Source organism: Phoenix dactylifera, chromosome 6, assembly GCF_009389715.1.
Source record: "Phoenix dactylifera cultivar Barhee BC4 chromosome 6, palm_55x_up_171113_PBpolish2nd_filt_p, whole genome shotgun sequence".
NCBI lineage: Eukaryota > Viridiplantae > Streptophyta > Magnoliopsida > Arecales > Arecaceae > Phoenix > Phoenix dactylifera.
Genome location: NC_052397.1, coordinates 2,786,645 through 2,805,837, shown reverse-complemented (window position 1 = coordinate 2,805,837; position 19,193 = coordinate 2,786,645).

Sequence of the window (19,193 nt, the reverse complement as noted above, 5' to 3'; positions counted from 1 at the left end):
TTTTAGAGCTGCTACCATTGTGAAGACCTATACGGGCGTGTCTTTAGTCCCACATCGGTTATTCGCTGGGCAGATCATGAGTACTTATATAGGATCAAAGAACCCAAATAATACATTTTAGTTAGCCATTTTGGGTGAGGTCTTAAGTTGTTATAGCCATGTTGAACTAAGCCGACAAGTCATCGAGATCCATCCAAAACAATGGTACCCTGTTTCGACTACACTTTCTTCCGAGTTCCGCCGCTACTGGCCGCCGAATTCAGCCGGTTTTCGCCGCCATCTATGACCCATGAGAGCGTGTGGCTACCAGTTAGGGAGTTAGCCATGATTTATGCCGAGTTTGATCAGTTATTTGATGATATTCTTCCGCTTCTTCCCTTCTTTGTGTTGGCCGATCATCGTTGCCGGTGGTGCCGCGGCTGAAGGCCACTATCGTCGGAGCTCGATCACCTTGGGCAGCCACCCCCCTGATTCGAGAAAAAAAGGGTGAGATTGGGCTCTCTGCTGTTTGGAGGAAGAAGAAGAGAGTCTTCTCTCTTCTTTCTCTCCCTCTATCTTGGTTTCTCTTTCATTGTTTCTCTCTCTTCGTTTGGTTCTATGGACTCAGCAGGAGGGTCCCAGTGTTCTCATTGTAGACTCGGATAGACCCTAGTAGAGGGTCCTAGACTAGTGCTGCTGCGACTACCCATCGCGCCGATCTTACCCCGACCATCGCCGAGTATCGTTGACTCTATCATCATAAAGCCCTATTGTGTTATTTGTACTGTGATCTGATTTTTGTTTCATGATTTGACTGGTTGGATTGGCTAGAGCAGACTAACCTGGATTGTTGGACGTTACTACCTATCGACTCTGTCTGTCCTGCACCCGACTGTTGTCAGTGACCATTGGACCCATAATTAATAATCACTGATCTATTACCTTGATTGGATTTATGTTTCGTGATCAGATAAATTGAGTTACGTTGTACTAATTGATTCAAACAATTGGGCATTGTCATCTAATTGGTCTTATATATCTTCCTATATGAGCCTATTTTCATAGTCAGTCTTGATTTTATATGGGGCTAAAAAGAGGCCCAACAAGATCTTATACTCTAGTTTCTTTCTTTTCCTATTTTTTTCTCTTAGTATTTTCTCTCTCTAGTTCATCTAGAGAAATTTTTGGTTAAAGGGACTTAGAGGGTAGTCGGAGAGTACTATACGATGGTGAACCTTTTAGTGGACTGATAGGAGGGGTTTGGGTTGTCGGATACCTCGGATAATTTTTGATGTTGATTTGATTATGTAGGAGGCCAATCATCAGGGAAAAAGGACGTCGAACAAAATTTTGCGTACTTCGGTTCGTAGATCGTAGTGTCATAGGGCATCGTGCCAGAGGGCATGTCTTTGGCGGTCGTGATGCACGATCCTGCAAATTGCATTTGCAGCTTATAACTTATGCAAGGGAAATAATCTTCCGGGCAGTGTCATCTTCACTGACTCAGTGTGGCCTTCATTTACTTCTTTGCATCTTTTCAGATTCTATTAATTACTATCAAGTTCTATCGCAATTAGTTTAAGTTCTTACCTCTGCTTTATTTCAGAAAATTTTAAGGCACTTGATATCGGATTTAACCATGTTGTTAATCAACCTGAATCATCATTTGGTTGAAGGGTAACAAGATGTTACTCATGCAATACATGGTATCCACTGGATCATTTGATCTCAATTATTCCACAAAATATTCTCAGATACACATGACATTTGGATTTACTTCCGCATCCATAATCTATCTATGCGCCCGCCCCCACTGTACGCAAATGTACGGACTGATCTGCAATTTTTTGATCGTAGACGGCTCTGCTAGTTGCCGCCCGAGAGAGAATGAAGGGACGGACGCCTACCGCAAGTACGGACGTACGCATATTTTTTCTTTGTCAGGGCATTGATAATATATTATGTTCCGTACAGAACCAGCTCCGGGAAGGACGGAGCCTATTCTAGTACTAGTTTGGTCCAAGCATGCTCAGGTGTGAGGAAGTCATCGGATCCAAAGCAGCCGAGGGATCGTGCAGGCGAGGACAGGCTGCTGTTACTTGACATCCACGAACTGCTGAAGAAGTATAGTACCCATCAAGCCACACACGTCTACAGAGAAGCAAACTATATAATTGACTGAGTTGCTTCCTATGCGGCCCACCGTTCTAAAGATATTGTTTGGAGAAAGCGTGACATAGTATCGGATTCTTTATTTGTTTTGTTGTTTTCGAATTTTGTTGACCGTATTCACATCCGTGAGCTGCCGTTGTACCAAAAAAATATATTAAATGTCAAATTTTTGTAACAAAATCAAGGCTGCACTTACAATGGATTCAACTGCAAAATAGGGAGAAAGGAGAGAAAATCTAGGGCCTAGAGCTGACTGTTTCTCCTGCTGGCTGGGCTTCATTGAAGTTAAAAGAAAGACTTGAGGATTTATGCTATGGCTGTAAGTTGGTTGGATTACCCCTGAATTTTCCACATGCATAAATGATGCGATTTAATTATTATTCTATGCGTTCAATTTAAATTCAAAATGATGCTTCTGCAATATGGCCACCATGCAATCTGAGTGTTGATATAAATGGATCTCACAAATTGGTCCTCGACTTGATTCAGTCTTCACTTTTGATTTAACTATCTCCTTTTATCATCGTTCTTTTATACTACTATTTTAGCAGCTCCTGACCCCATCTTGGCATTTAGTTTTAAAATTTAGCTTTCGTTTCTTTGTAACTTTGAGCTAAACCTCATTTCTTTGTGTTTTTGCTTGAAAAGATCTCATTGATTTTTTTTAATAGATTATTAAACTTCAGAAAACACAAAATCCAAATAAAATTATGGAGGATAAAAGAAGAAAAGAAAAAAATGAAAGTAATACGGACAAGATGAAAGCAAAATATCATGACTCATGCAAATCTATGTTTAGTCTCATTTCGATTATGCATTGGGTAGATTTTAAGTACTTATACAGGGCCAAGAAATTCAAGTAATATCTTTCAGTTTAAATTCTAGCATCCTCAATACGCTAAGAGTTCAAATCTATTCCAATCGAATTCTATAGTGTCTCTTAGTCCATATAGGCTATGAGCTGGATCTGCTTTAATTCTAATTGTAACGATATAGTACCTAATCTAAAAAAGTTAGCATAAGGTATTACTTGAGTTTCTTAATTCTATATATGTATCCAAGATCTATCCAGTGCATAACCGATGTGGGGCTAAATATATGCTCGCATAGATTCTTATATAGAGCAAAATAAGAAACAAAAAATACATTCTGTTCATTCCAATGGCTCAGCAAACTTCTAACTCTAGAACATTTCATCTATTTTTAACGTATCTGATTCTTTTTCCCCTCCAATTTATCCATAAAGAAAGCAAGATTCTGTGCGTCCCTTGATTTTAAAGATGACTTTTAAAGTGTTCAAAATCTCCCTGACAAAAGGAAGAAGAGGAAGATACAAGATGCAGTCAAGAACAGAACGCACAACCACTACTAACATTCCAATCTTTCTTCTGCGAAAAATCTCATTTGATTGAGAGATCCTTTTGCTCCATTTTTTTCTTCTGTGAAGGGATTAAAAATGGCAGAATGACTAGTTAGGCAAGAAAGTTATTTTAATACATACAAAACTAATTCTTTATGATGCTTGGTGCTTAAAAATGGTTTAAATCCGAAAAAAAAAAAATTATATATCATGCAGCCTTTATCATTTAACTGAAACTTTACATATGATCGTCCAACAAGTCTTGGAAAATAGAACGTACAATCAATTCGTATGACTCGTCAAATCCATTTTTTTTTTCTTTCTTTTGAGCAGACGTGGAATGATCCACCAGCCTTCATTCATTGTCTCATCATTCTGTTGGATTCAATAATAACGAAATAATTACTTTAGAATTTCTAATCAAATAAATACGTTGAAAGCTTTTGATATCTCAAGCAAAGCCAATTTGAGTGATCTTATAGTTGTCTTGCTCTTAGCACCTGTCACTTGTCTACATCCCAAGTCCTTGCTCGCTTAGTTTCTAAGGCAATTATGGAGTTGCAGAAGTGCTGATATCTTTCAAGGGGAACACATGCATAAGGTTCATCGTTTCCTTTGCATCTGAATCTTGGTTCGCTTGGAAAATTTTATCTACAAACCGCGGCACCTCGGGAGCTCTTTCTCGAGGTTCACCTCTCTTTGTTTTCAACTACCTTTTTATTTTTAATCCTTTACCGATCTTGTTTTCTAGCTCTCGTTCCAGCATAATCTATATCTCTTTTCTTATAACTATTACTTCTTTTTCTATTGTTTTAATTTTATTGTTATTATTATTATTATTGATATAATGAGGGAGAGAGGGAGAGAGAAATAATTTTCAACTCTATGAAATCATCGTAGATAACAAGAAGCTTTAGACAAATTAAGGTGACAAAATAACAAGCGATGAAACCAAAAATAGATAAAGCAAGGCAAGCCTCTCTAGACCATACAAATGCTTGGCGAACTCATACAAAGATTTTGGTTAAGAGATGCCAAATTTCATTAAGTATATAAATGAAACCTAACCATACATATCCTCCAACCATCCAAGACAAAGTAACCATGCAGAAAGAAATTATCAAATAGCGTTACGACCCATGCTCATAGAACTTTAGAAAATGCTATATGCCACGAGAAACTAAATATACTTTCATAACCAGCCTGTCATTAGTTTTCTGAGAAATCCACCTGCATGGGTGTAGTATAAAAGCAACAGGGAGAAAGAGATCATACCCAAGTTTTCTAAAATGGCGTCCTCAAAGACCGCTGGAGCAATTTCAGTGCTAATCAGCAGGCTCTTTGTGTTCATTTTTCTCTTTGTTTCCCTCATCGTCCTTGCCACCAATAAGGTGACCTTGTCGGACGATGATGGCAGCAAAACTAAATATACCTTCAAAAATTTTTACGCATACAGGTAATGTGCCTGATTGCCATTTTCTCTATTATTTTGAAATGCAAATAAATTCATTGATGACAAGTAAGAGATTGTTTTTAGGTGATCCATTTTCATTGAGGTCCATGGATGAACAGCTTCTTAGCCATGATAACACCCTTGGTCTTGTGTTCTCTTCTTTTTATAATTTTTCTCAATCCTAAACTTCAGATATCTTCTTTCGGTGGCTACGATTGGATGCGCATACACACTCGTGCAAATTCCATTTGCAGCTTCGAGCGTAAGCAAGGGAAATAACAATCTCCATCCATTAGTCATCTTCACTGATCTGGTATAACCTACCTTCATTTAGTCTTTACATATTTTCCATAAATTTTCTTCAGATTTGCCTTAATTATCATTAGTTCTACCATGATTAGTACAAGTTTCTATCTATGCTCTCTATGAGAAAATTTAAGACCTTTGACATTGGATTTTAACGATGAGAATCTACCTACCTTTAAAAGATTGAACTCAAAATTTTTGGTTGCTAAGCAAAAAGATAGGATCAGTGAAAGGCTAGATAGAAAGTGTTATTTAGGTTCAGAAAATATCTCGTATTTTTGCATTGTTTTCTTAAATAAGATATTTTCTTTGTTAGAGTGACTCAAACAAGTCATGATACATAGGCTGAGTCAGTTTTAAATTGAAGACGAGTTGAACAGGCCCAGATAGGAAGAGATGGGCCGTGGTGGACCCAGTCTCTACTTCCCACGGCAGGCCTGCTAAAATCAGTCATTGAGGCACTTGCCCTTTTTTTTTAAAATAGAACCTGGCCCAATGCATTCGTCCTTCTATCTTAACATCCAACTTAAGCTTTATGGGCCCATCTTAATGTGGAAGCCTATATTTAAATGCATCTTAGAATCAGGATTTTGGATGAAAAAATTACACATACAACAAACACTAAATAACCATTATTTTCACCCCATAGAACTGCAGCGTGGATGGTTCTATTAAAAATGGGTGACTGATTAAATCTTTGCATGGATGATGAACAGGTTTTTACATCACTATTTGCTACGGGAGTCGGAGCCGGATTCGGGATCACGGTCGATCTTAAGAGTTATAGCGATAAATCAGCCAGAGATTCTGGTGTGCAAGATGATCCCGAAGTAAAAGCCACGGATAAGTTCTTTGACCTAGTACATGTCTCCACGGGCTTCGCTCTCATGGCTACCGTTTGCATGATAGTTATTACTATGATTTCAATGCATGCTCTCGCAAGAAAATGATGTTCAAATGAAGGGGCTTATTTTCTTATCTAATCCATAATAAACATCGGTGAAGTATTATCTGGATCGATGTCTCAATCTATAGTGAAGCCATTGATTTTTCCATTATGCAATGTTCTTCTTGCTATATTGCCATTGCTTTTTGCCCATTGACCTTATTCTTAGGGAGCTGGACTTGATAATCATTTTATTGATGTAAAGGCTACACTTGGAAAAACTATAAGCTGAAGATGGGTGTCAATTGGTTCAGTTGGTAAATTGCTGATATTGATATAGTAAATTAACTCTCCTCCACTCTTTCTAATTTAAGAAAAAGGATCGAAGCAATTGTAGTATAACAATGTGTGTCTTGAGTACCATTAAGGGATAAATGCCTCGAATGTATCTAACCGAAACTCAACCTGACCCAAGAATGAATCAAACCACCCAGGCCCAAACATATTCTTAGGTCAAAATTTTATATATGCCCAGATTTCACATAATCAACTACTGATGAAGATTTTATCCGAAATTTTGTTTTTTTCTATAAAAGTTATTGTAATGGTCCATAAAATGAAACATCATAAGATTTATCCATGCATGTGGCATTATCATCGTCCATGCTACGCTGTTCATACATAATTCTGCTCCATACAAGCTTATATAGCTTAATTAATCCTTAGCATGGTTTTAAATAATGACTATTTTAACTTTATAACGGTTATTTTAATGGTTTTAGAGGAGTGCATTTGTCATATGCATATAAGTAATAGAATATTTAAGTAATAATCATTATTTGACCATTATTGATGGAAATAACTACTGTTCATACTGTTTCCATAAATAAAACAGTATTTCTTTTTTTTTTTACATGCAACTATTTGCAGGTTTCTTTCAACATTTGTATCACTCTTTTTTTTTTCTTAAAAAAAAAAGCAAATAATGATTTGCCACAATAAAACCATTGTTCATCATGCCAACAGGCAGAATTCTAATATCAAATAATTTCCAATCACTTCAGACAATAATTATTATAACCGTTATAACAGTCAAAAACAGTTTTGGTGGGTTCCTATTGTTACAAAATAATGTCATTATTGAAACCTTCTGTTGGGGGAAAAATAGACCACCCCACATGTACAATTAAAGCACCCAAATCTGACAACAAGCCTGAGCTCATCATGCAGACCGAGCTCATGCAAGCCGAGCTCAGAAGGCTGCCGAGCTCACGCAAGCCGAGCTCAGAAGGCTGCCGAGCTCATCCATGTTGCCAAGCACAGAAGGCCGAACCAGAAGGCTACCGAGCACAGAAGGCTGCCGAGCTCAGAAGGCCGAGCACAGCAGGCCGAGCACAGAAGGCCGAGCACAGCAGGCCGAGACCAAAAGGCTGAGCTGATCTCAGAAGGCCGACCTTGTCGTCTATATGTTGCGGCCATGCCCTGCAGCAGCCTTACCGCACCATGTTTTACTTGCCGGCCACGCCACGACATATTAATTAGGAACCATACTCTGCTACGACTGTCAACGCCTCAATGTACTGCACTGCGCGCCTCAAGCAAACTCTGGCTGCACGCCATCTCCCATGATGGGAACGGGCCATCCACGGCAACTCATTACTTCCACGCCCACGTCCAATCGTGATGGTAACCCATTAATTCGCCCAGTCACATCACAGGTAACACTGCCACTCTCCCTATAAAAGGGGAGCTTCTCCCTCTAAAAAGGGGGGCTGGAGGCTTCTTCCTCCCAAGGGAGGCTTCGGACTTGGAAATACAGTCCCTCTTTCTTCTCCAAAATTAAGCCCCCCTCTGACTTAGGCATCGGAGGGCCGGCGCCGGAAAGCCCGGCCACTGGATTTTTGCAGGTTCCCCCCACGGAGGACGCCGCCCGCCGACGGATCGCCGCCCGCCAGTGTTCGCCGGAGCTCCTCCTCCTCCTCGGTTCGCGGCCGCCCCCGGGTCCAAATTCCAGCAACAGTTGGCGCTAGAGGAAGGGCCCGAGTTGTGGCCATGAAACTAAGGAGCAGAGGAGTCTCTGATACCTCCCGGCATCATGCTCTAATCAATGGAAAGGTCTGTGCCTTATAATGAGGAGGTGTAAACCTTTCCTCCAGAGGGCCCTTTTGTGGGATAAAACCGTGAGGGGTGGGAAGGGTGGTTCCACCCGGGGCGCCGCCGGAACAGCGCGGACCCCCGGGAGCGGTCGACGATCCCCGATCCCCAAAGCGGACAATACCTTTGGAAGGGACGCGGATGCTTTCCCTGCTCGGCTGGTGTGCGGGCTGGTGCCCGGGTCCAAATTCCAGCAACAGTTGGCGCTAGAGGAAGGGCCCGAGTTGTGGCTATGAAACTAAGGAGCAGAGGAGTCTCTGATACCTCCCGGCATCATGCTCCAAGCCCCGGGCGCTCAGTCCAGAATCCACCACCAAGACCTCCGGCAGATCAAGCTCCACAAGTCCAAACCGAGCACTTCGACGCGCTAGTGCAGCAAGTCCAAGCGCTAGCCATTGCAGCCCAAAGCCTGCAACAAGTGGAGGCTCCTCCTGTGCCGCCTCCACGGGTTCATGTTAAGCAGAGGAAGAAACTTTCTCCCGAGCCATCTCGAATCAGGCATGGCTCCCGCTACAACGACGTACGTGGGGGCAGCTAGTGAGAAGTAGTAGCCCAAGTCTCACATCAACGAGTTGGAGGAAAAGAGAAATAAAAGCTGAGGTCTAGAGAAGGAGAGTTATGTACTCCCTCCTCATGGGTGTAAGTCCTTATGACGGCGCTCGTGACATTGCTCTCCTTCAGAGCGTCGCCATCACCGAAGCCCCGGCCGTGCACAGAGAGCCAAGCCGAGCTCAGAAGACTGAGCCGAGCTCATCATGCAAGCCGAGCTCATCCAGGCCAAGCTCATGCAGGCCGAGCCGAGCTCAGAAGGCCGAGCTCGTCATCCACATGCTGCAGCCACGACCTGCAGCAGTCTCATCCAGGCCGAGCTCATGCAGGCCGAGCTCAGAAGGCCGAGACCAGAAGGCTGCTGAGCTCATAAGCGCGAGCTCAGAAGCCCGAGCGCAGAACACCTCCCAGAAAATCGAGCCAAAGAAGGCCGGTGCTGAGCCAAGTCCTGAGGGACTTTGGAGCTCAGGAGCCATCAAAATATCTCCAAAAGGTACAGGACGCCACTTTGGCTTCAAATAATTTCAATATTTTATCTATTTTCAGGATCTCCATCGACTAATCGAGCTCGGCTCGATCTCCACCGGCTATCGAGCTCGGCTCGATCTCCACGGCTATCGAGCTCGGCTCGATCTCCATCGGCTATCGAGCTCGGCTCGATCTCCATCGGCAATCGAGCTCGGCTCGATCTCCATCGACTAATCGAGCTCGGCTCGATCTCCATCGACTATCGAGCTCGGCTCGATTTCGGCTTGATCGCCAACAGACAAGGCCACAAAGAAGGCCGCTGAGTCAACCTGGAGCACTGAACTCCAACTGCATGAGAGGTACACCCTACTTGGCACGTACATCTCTATACATATTTGGCTATGTTACAGGATGATCGACGACTAGACTACTTCCTTCGCCCGAGCCAAAAAGCTGCTCGAACTCGGAAGTCGGGGGGTAGTGTTGGGGGAAAAATAGACCACCCCACATGTACAATTAAAGCACCCAAATCTGACAACAAGCCTGAGCTCATCATGCAGGCCGAGCTCATGCAAGCCGAGCTCAGAAGGCTGCCGAGCTCACGCAAGCCGAGCTCAGAAGGCTGCCGAGCTCATCCATGTTGCCGAGCACAGAAGGCCGAACCAGAAGGCTGCCGAGCACAGAAGGCTGCCGAGCTCAGAAGGCCGAGCACAGCAGGCCGAGCACAGAAGGCCGAGCACAGCAGGCCGAGACCAAAAGGCTGAGCTGACCTCAGAAGGCCGACCTTGTCGTCTATATGTTGCGGCCATGCCCTGCAGCAGCCTTACCGCACCATGTTTTACTTGCCGGCCACGCCACGACATATTAATTAGGAACCATACTCTGCTACGACTGTCAACGCCTCAATGTACTGCACTGCGCGCCTCAAGCAAACTCTGGCTGCACGCCATCTCTCATGATGGGAACGGGCCATCCACGGCAACTCATTACTTCCACGCCCACGTCCAATCGTGACGGTAACCCATTAATTCGCCCAGTCACATCACAGGTAACCCTGCCACTCTCCCTATAAAAGGGGAGCTTCTCCCTCTAAAAAGGGGGGCTGGAGGCTTCTTCCTCCCAAGGGAGGCTTCGGACTTGGAAATACAGTCCCTCTCTCTTCTCCAAAATTAAGCCCCCCTCTGACTTAGGCATCGGAGGGCCGGCGCCGGAAAGCCCGGCCACCGGCTTTTTGCAGGTTCCCCCCACGGAGGACACCGCCCGCCGACGGATCGCCGCCCGCCAGTGTTCGCCGGAGCTCCTCCTCCTCCTCGGTTCGCGGCCGCCCCCGGGTCCAAATTCCAGCAACACCTTCATACTGAGAGCTCTAACCACAAACTATGAGTTATCAGCTGAGGACCCATTTGGTACTGCATTTATTTTCATATTTTGTTTTAAAAAACATCAGAAAAAAAATTGAACTAAGCTGAACAACATGTATGATATTGAAACCCTTTCATTCTCTAAAATTGCATGCAAAATACCTCCAGAGTTTTTGGAAGCAAAGATTTGTTGCTTTCTAAAACACGATGAAAATAAAAATAAGGAATAGCAGAAGCTTATGCAAATACTACGTTCAATATCAATCTCCATATGGTATTTCACTAAGTTATAGGAGACAAGAAACACATAAACAAAACAACAAAGACGTGCAACCTTAATGTTTTCAGAATATAAATCAAAACAGATAAGAACCTTCATGGGTAGAAGAGGATATCGGAAGAAATGAAAAGAAAAATCAACATATGTTGAAGGACACAAACAAGTCACGATACAGCACTCTGGTTGAGCCAATTTTTCAATTTAACATAAACAAGCCATTCTCTGCAAGTTTCCAAAAGCTATCTGCAAGATTTTAGCTAAAAAGAAACATTCTAATGATCAATGGTAGTGTGGCTTTCCGAACCAAGCACATATTCAGAGAGACTAACAAGGCTATGGACCAGGCGGCCTCATATATGGCCAGTCACTCTGGAGATATCCTGTGGGTTGGAAAGAGGGGGTTACCTAGAGCGCTCCGTAACTTGTTATTTTTTGATCTTATTGGATGTATCCGTACTATATTAATTATCCACTTTAGCAAAAAAAAAAAAAAATCATCCATTGCGGAACAATATTTTTGATTTGATAGGACATGCGTTCTTTTCTGCGTTATTGGGCAAATATTTCCAAAAGAGGTCCAACTTAGGGTAGGAGGTTTTAAAGAAGCCCAGAAAGATTATGGATGCGGAGGGTGTTGAAAGAGAAATAGATGCTTAATATTTGCCACCAGGTGATAAGATAAGGCTATCTCTATGCGACTATACCGATTCAGGAAATCTCTTCAAGACCCATCATTTAAGATTCACGTTGCAAGCAAAAGCAGGGATTTGTAAGACTGACCTCAGTTCAAAAAGCAAGAAAACCCTTCCTCTCTTTCTTTCCTTCTTTCTTTTAACCATTCAATCAAGCACCAGGGAGGCTTCTGGATCTGTCTCATCAAGTTCTCATAGCTCCGCCCATTCGCTCCCTTCCCCTATATCCAATCAGTCGTTGGACACGGTCGAGGACGGCGATGGAGCGAGCGCTCGACGTTGGACTCGAGCTTGGAAAGACCGTAGGGGCGTCCGCCGCCGGCGAGGCAGCGAGTGGGAAACAGAGGGAGTCGGGAAGGCAGAGGAGTAGGGGAGGAGAGCAGGAAAGAGGAGGAAGAACGCCGCGGAAAAGAAACAGCGCATAACGATTTTACGGACGCCGCATATACGGTTCTATGCGGATTTAATTCCGCATCGATGATCTATGCGCCCGACCCCGCCGTAGACGAATGTACAGACTGCTTTGCTAGTTTCTACGTGGGAGAACGAGAAGATGGTGGGGGACTAAACCTGCTTCGCGATCTCCACTAGATGGTAAGGAACTGCAGCATCTTTTGGCCATGCATGCGTACCGAAAAGCAAATAGGATTGCCGACTAGATCACCGCCTATGCGGCCCAGCACTCCGGAGAGTTCCACTTCGATGCTTTGTCGTTTGCTTGCTTTTGATTCTATTGACTGCACTTACGCCAGAGTAGCATAAGCAGCTATTATATCAAAAAAAAAAAGTTACATTTCTACAAAAATTTTATGCAGTTGTCCGCAGGAGACCATGTGAAATATATCTGCATGGCCGTCTAAGGTATCCGCACAGCACAGCTGGACAGATTGATTTGGGAGCCGACGGGCAGATCGGGAGTTCGTGCCAGGGATCTTCATGCTTGGATTAGCAGGATGCCAGATAGGCAGATTGATGTGGGTTGGATATGGAGGTTGAGATTGCATCCTCGTGTAGCACTCTTCCTTTGGAAGGTAGCTTGGGGCTGCCTTCCAACCAGGAGTGTGCTGGTTAGGCATGGGTTGAGGATGACACAGTTCTGTAAGGTATGCCCGGATTTCGAGGAGACCATATTTCATGTCTTACTTCTATGCCCTAAGGCTGTACAGATTTGGAGTTGTTTATCTGTGCCTTTACCTTCGAGGTGGGAGTCAGTGGAGGACTTGTTACAGTTCTTGAGGGACTCTCCCAGAAGGCCTAGCACAGCTGGGCAGGGGGTTGTGGTTGCCTATATGGCTTATCATACATGGTTGGATAGGAATGGACGCCTATTTGAGGGGAGAGGGTCGGCCCCAAGGTTTGTGATGGACAAAGCCATGACACAGGCGGCGGAGGTCTTTTCAGTGACTCCATCGGCTTCATCTGTGTTAGCTATGGATATCTAGGGTACCTCTTCTGCTGTTGCAGCGCCTAGGTATACTTCTCTCTCTTGGGTACCCTCACCTCCTGGTTATCTTAAGATGAATTTTGATGGTAGTATGGCTATGCATAGAGCTTCTGGAGGAGTGGACTTTGTTATTAGGGACCAGCATGGTAGATTGATTGCAGCTGGAGGTTGGAGCACACCAGGATTGACAGTTATTGGGGCAGAGCTACGAGCTGCCTGTGAGGGCATCCGGTATGCGAGATGTATGTTGGGGGTCGACAGATTGTGCATTGAGGGAGACTCTGCCATGGTGATTGACTGGATACGGGGAGTGGATAGATACGGTGACAGCTACCCTTTGATTCGGGATACTCGCAGACTGGTTCAGGAGATGTTAGCTGTCCAGATTGGTCATGTGTATCGTGAGATGAACAGAGCTGCAGACTGGGTAGCCTCATATGTGGCTCGTAATTCTGAGGACGTCATCTGGACTAGTTTAGCAGGCGTTCCCCATTTGTTGCATTCCTTACTTTCTCTTGACTTGGCAGGATGTACTCAATCTTGATTTATTGAAAATGAAATGCTGTTTTGACAAAAAAAAAAAAAAAAAAAAGTCTCATTGGACTTTTTTTATTATTATTTTATAGAAGGAGAGGATGATCCCGCTCATTTATTAAACTTCAGAAAACAAGGAATACAAATAAAATTATGGGGGGAGAAAAGAAGACAAGAAAAAAAAAGAAACAAAAAAGAAAGCAATAGTCAGGATGAAGAAGGGAGGAAACCAAGAAAGGAAAGCAGAGCAAAACAGAGGACAGGTGTTCTAAAGAAGGTTCCGCACCTTCAGCACTCTGTAAGTCCTCCCAAAGCTTCTCTTTGCCTTGGAGTAGCTTAAAATTGACCAATGTTTGAAGAGGTCCAATGCATCTTTAGCATCGAGATCGAAAGAAGAATATTTCCTCACAAACACCCATGCGATTGCGTTCCTTCCAAGGGCTCCAGCGAACTGCTGACACTAGAACATTTCATCTATATATTTTAACGTATCTTTAATTCTTTTTCCCCTCCATGTTGTCCCTAAAGAAAGTAGCATGCCAGGTGTTCCTTGATTTTAAAGCTGCGCCTTTTGAAGTGTTCGAAAACATCTCCTTCGCAAAAGGACAGTGGAGTAAGGCAATTATGGAGTTGCAGGAATACTGGCATCTTTCAAGGGGAACGCATGCACGCATAAGGTCTACCATTTCCTTTTCATCTGAATTTTGATTCACTCCGAAAATTTTAGCCACAAACCGCGGCACCTCGGGCTCTTTCTGGAGCTTCACCTCTTCCTTTTACCAATCCTTTTTACTAGCTCTTGCACCAACATCTAAATCTATTTGTTTTCAACTATTTTTTTTCCTTTTTTATTGTTCTTTATTGTTATTATTATTTATATAACGAGAGAGAGAGAGAGAGAGAGAGCGTGAGAGAGAGAGAGAGAAGTGCCGGATGAACTAAGTTGGTGTTTGAATCAGATGAAACCACAAGCGATGAAGCCAAAGACAGATAAAGCACCTAAACTATAAGACTAAGTATGCCTCTCCAAACCATAGAAATGCATGACAAGTTAATCTAAAGACTTCGGTTAAGATATGCCAAATTCCACCTAAACGCCCAAAACAAAGTAACCGTGCAGAAAAACATTATCAAATAACGTTAAGACCCATGCTCATAGGACTTTGGAGAATGCGCCGCTGGATGCCCTGAGAAACTAAAAATACTTTCATAACCAGCCTGTCATTAGTTTTCTGAGCAATCCACCTATATGGGCGTAGTATAAAAGCAACAGCGAGATGGAGATCGATCGTACTCAAGTTATCTAAAATGGCGTCCTCGAAGATGGCTGTAGCGATTACAGTGCTAACCAACAGGCTCTTTGTGTTCATTTGCTCTTTGCTTCCCTCATGGTCCTTGCCACTGACAAGGTGATCTTGTCCCACGAAGATGGCAGCAAGACTACATCTACCTTCAAAAATTTTTATGCTTATAGGTAACGTTCCCGATTGCCTTTTACTTACGTATTGTTGAGAAGTAAAAGATTAGCTTTAGGTGATCCGTTTTTATTGAGCTCCATGGATGAACAGCTTCTCAGACATGATAACACTCTAGCTTGGTCTTATGTTTTCTTCTTTTTATAATTTTTCTCAATATGCCTGAACTCCACATATCTTCTTTCTTAGGCTGCGGTTGGATGCGCATGCATGCACACTTCTGCAAATTCCGTTTGCAGCTCTGAGCATCAGCAAGGGAAATAATCTCACTCAGATTTCGCAGTTAGTCATCTTCGCTGATTTGGTCAAAACCTACCTTCGATCATTCAACCTTTACATATTTTTGATAAATTTTCTTCCAGACTTGCATTAATTATTAATAGTTCTACCATGATTACTACAAGTTTTTATCCGTGCCCTCTACCAGAAAATTTAAGACCTCTGACATTGGATTTTAACTATGAGAATCTACCTTTACAAGATTGAATGGTTGTCAAATAAAGAGGCAAAATCATTAAAAACCTATACGGAATGTCTTAGCTTAAGTACCCAAGATCTACCTAGTGCATAGGCTGTATGGAACTTTGAAACTATTTGTAAAATTCTGAGATTTCACTCAGAAAGCTAATTGGAAAATATTGTTTAGGTTTTTTATCGTTGCGTAAGTTCTAAAAATCTACACGGTACATAACCGATATGAGACTAAATGCATCTCTCTATAGACCCTCGCAATTTACAAAGACATGGAGGTCGAGGTACGATAAAACTAGGCCATACATGAAGAGACAACAGATCTATACAGCTTTCCTGGCGGCAGCCTAGCCCACCATGGCACTCTTGCTATCCATACCATGCAATTCGTGCAGCAGTTTTTGGTTATATGAGCCAAGCGCGCCATGTCCCTGGAAAGAGTTTAATGGAAATTTAAATGACAGCAATAAGACGGGCCATTACTTGAGAGAAATAATAGAAATATCTCTCTGTTGCATTGTTTTCTTAAATAAGATCATTTTTTTGTTGGAAACAAGTCATGAGATACGACTTTTGCCGAGCCAATTTTATGATTGAAGACGGGCGAATAGGCCCAGAAAGGAAGAGATGGGCCGTGGAGGACCCAGGCTGTACTTCCCATGACAGGCCGGGCTAAAATTAGATAATATTTAAACTACAAACGGGTTAAGCTTTATGGACCCGTCTTAATGTGAAAGGCTATATTAAAATGCATCCTAGGATCAGGATTTTGGATGAAATAATTACATATACAGAAAAAACCTAAATGACCATGATTTTTCCCCCATAGTGCTGCTGCAATGGATGAGCAGGTGTTGACATTACTATTTGCAACGGGTCGGAGCTGGATTCGGGATCAAAGTCGATCTTAAGAGCTATATAGATAAATCAGCCAGAAATGATAGTGTGCAAGATGATCCACATGTAAAAGATATTGATAAGTCCCTTGACCTAGTATATCTCTCTACAGGCTTCCTTCTCATTGCTACAATATGCATGGAAGCTACGATTATCATTTCGATGCATGCTCTCGCGAGGAAATCATTTCTTATCTAATCCATAATAAACCTCAGTGACTTATTATGATGGGGTGCTTATTACATATATTTCATACTTAAGTGTCTATGCTCTCTCTGGTTCTCCATCTGTGTTAACTATATATGTAAAGTTGCAGCTGTTTTGTACTTCTAGTTCAACCTATATGTTGGCTCTAGTCCATAGGTTGTGGGATTGTAAGACAGTTTGAACTGAAGTGTACTTATTTGCCTTTTAATGTAAGCTTTTAGCTCCCTTTTTTTTTCTAGAAAAAAAAAAAGTAACCTCGGTGAAGTAGTATCCGGATCAATTTCTCAATCTATAGTGATGCAGCTTTTTAGTTTTTCGCAATACAATTACTACCGCTATGAGATATTATTCTTGGTTAATTGCCATTGCCTTATGCCCGTCGGCCTTATACTTAGGGAGCTGGCCTTGATAACCAATTATTGACGTAAAGACTTCACCTGGAAAATTTATAAGTTGAAGATGGGTGGCAATTGGTTCAGTTGGTCAATTGCTGATTTTGTTATAGTAAATTGGGTTTGAGTCAACCCTACACCATTTTAACATTTGTTATCTTAGCAAATCTGGTGGACCCACGAAGAAAAAAGAAAAAGAACTCTCCTCCACCCCTTTTTAATATAAGAAAAAGGATCAAAGTAATTGTAGTATAACAATGTGTGGCTTGAGTACAACTAAGGGCTCGTTTGATTCGCCTAAAGCATTTTCTCTCCTAGGAATATGATTCTCGGGAAGTAGATTCCTAGGAAGAGAATACCTAGGAAAGTATTTTTGGCATATTTGGTTGACCATGAAAAAGTGATAGATTTCCAAAGTGCTTATGTTTGGTTGACTATCCACTTTCCTGAAAAAGTTATATATAATTCCTATAATACCCTTAATAAAAATTAGATCTTTAATACATCTTTAATGCTTCTATAATGCTGAAAGGTCTTTTTGGGAAAAAAATAAAAATGGAGTAATTTCCACTTCATGAGAAAGTAATTTTCCCATGTTTCCTTTTCCATGAAATATGGGAATCATATTTCCATTGAAATACAACTTTTCCATCTCTCTTCTTTGAAAACTCCAACCAAACAAGAGGCATCTTATTACTTTTTCATTGACCATACTTTCTCCCCTTCTTTTTCCGCGAACCAAACGAACCCTAAGGGATAAATGCCCCGAATGCATCAAACCAAAAGTCAACATGGCCCAAAAATGAATTTTCAAAAAGCATCATGATTTTTTTTTTTGTACACTTTGAACTTTGCTCGCGCTTTCTGGTAGTGTCGGCAGGTAAAGGTCGCCAACTGCCATTTTTTCTTGTAGTAGAAGCATTTGCTTTGAAGCTATAGATGTTGGTAATATAGATGGGGGAAGAACAAACGCACGATTTTGACTAGGCTTAGCCCAATAACTCACCTGAAGCAGTATAATTGAGGCCGGCTGGTCAGTCTCTTGAAATTTATTTGGTCATTTTTGGTCGAATTATTTTATGACCTTAATCTTAGTTAGGAGGAACGAATAGCACTTATTTAACAAAAAGGAAAGGCAAAAAAATCATCACTTTCATTAAGTAGATAAAAGTACAAAAGCAGTTTTGAAATTTCATCGTTGGTATTGTTCAACCTCCGTTTTGAAATTTCATCTTTGGTATTGTTCGATCTTATTCAGAAACTAAAAATAACGAGAAGATTTCTACTCTACAGTACTTGTTCAGATTTCTTCCATGTTAATTCACGAATTAAAAATGGTCTGAGAGTTCTAGAGCCGTATCCACTGTGATAGTACTACCTACTACTACCCAGTTGTTTCTAACAGTTATCCGTAACCCCTTCTACATCAAATTTCATGTTTCAATCCATGGCAAAATGGCCACCAAAAGACTCCAAGGAGTTCCTGATGATGATGGCCAAAAGACTCCAAGGTGCAAGCTAACAACTCTGTAGAAATTATTGTGTTCACTACCCAAGTGGCCATAAACTTGTCCTGTTCCTCTGAACCAAACGCACTCACGCCATTCCACGAGAGAAAGACAGGCAGCCCATTTACTACAGTGAAAAAAAGAACAGGAGGCCGTCCAAAAGACAACAACACACTAGCCGAGGAAAAAGAGAGCCAAAACAAGAACGAAAAACGAAAAAAGAACCCAGCTTAATCTCTGGTGACGCCCATGTTTATGTATGGCAAATAAACTGCCCCCAACCCTTACCATTGTCTGCTCATGTCTCAGATTTATACATATCAGTGTCCATCAGGAACAGAGAGAGAGAGTGGGAAAGAGATGTCTTTGTCTTTTATGTAAGTTAGCACTGAAAACCATGGCATTTGATGCAGTGTCCATGTTATCTGTGAGCATTTCATACACTTGCATATGGATGGAGATCCATCCTACCTTATAGATGAGAAAGGAGTTACAGCAATGAAAAGTTCTATAGCTACAGCTACAGGAGCTCTGACCCCCCCCCCCCCCCCCCCTCTTCTCCCTCTGTCTGTGTGTGGACCATTGGTGCCATCATGCCATCACTG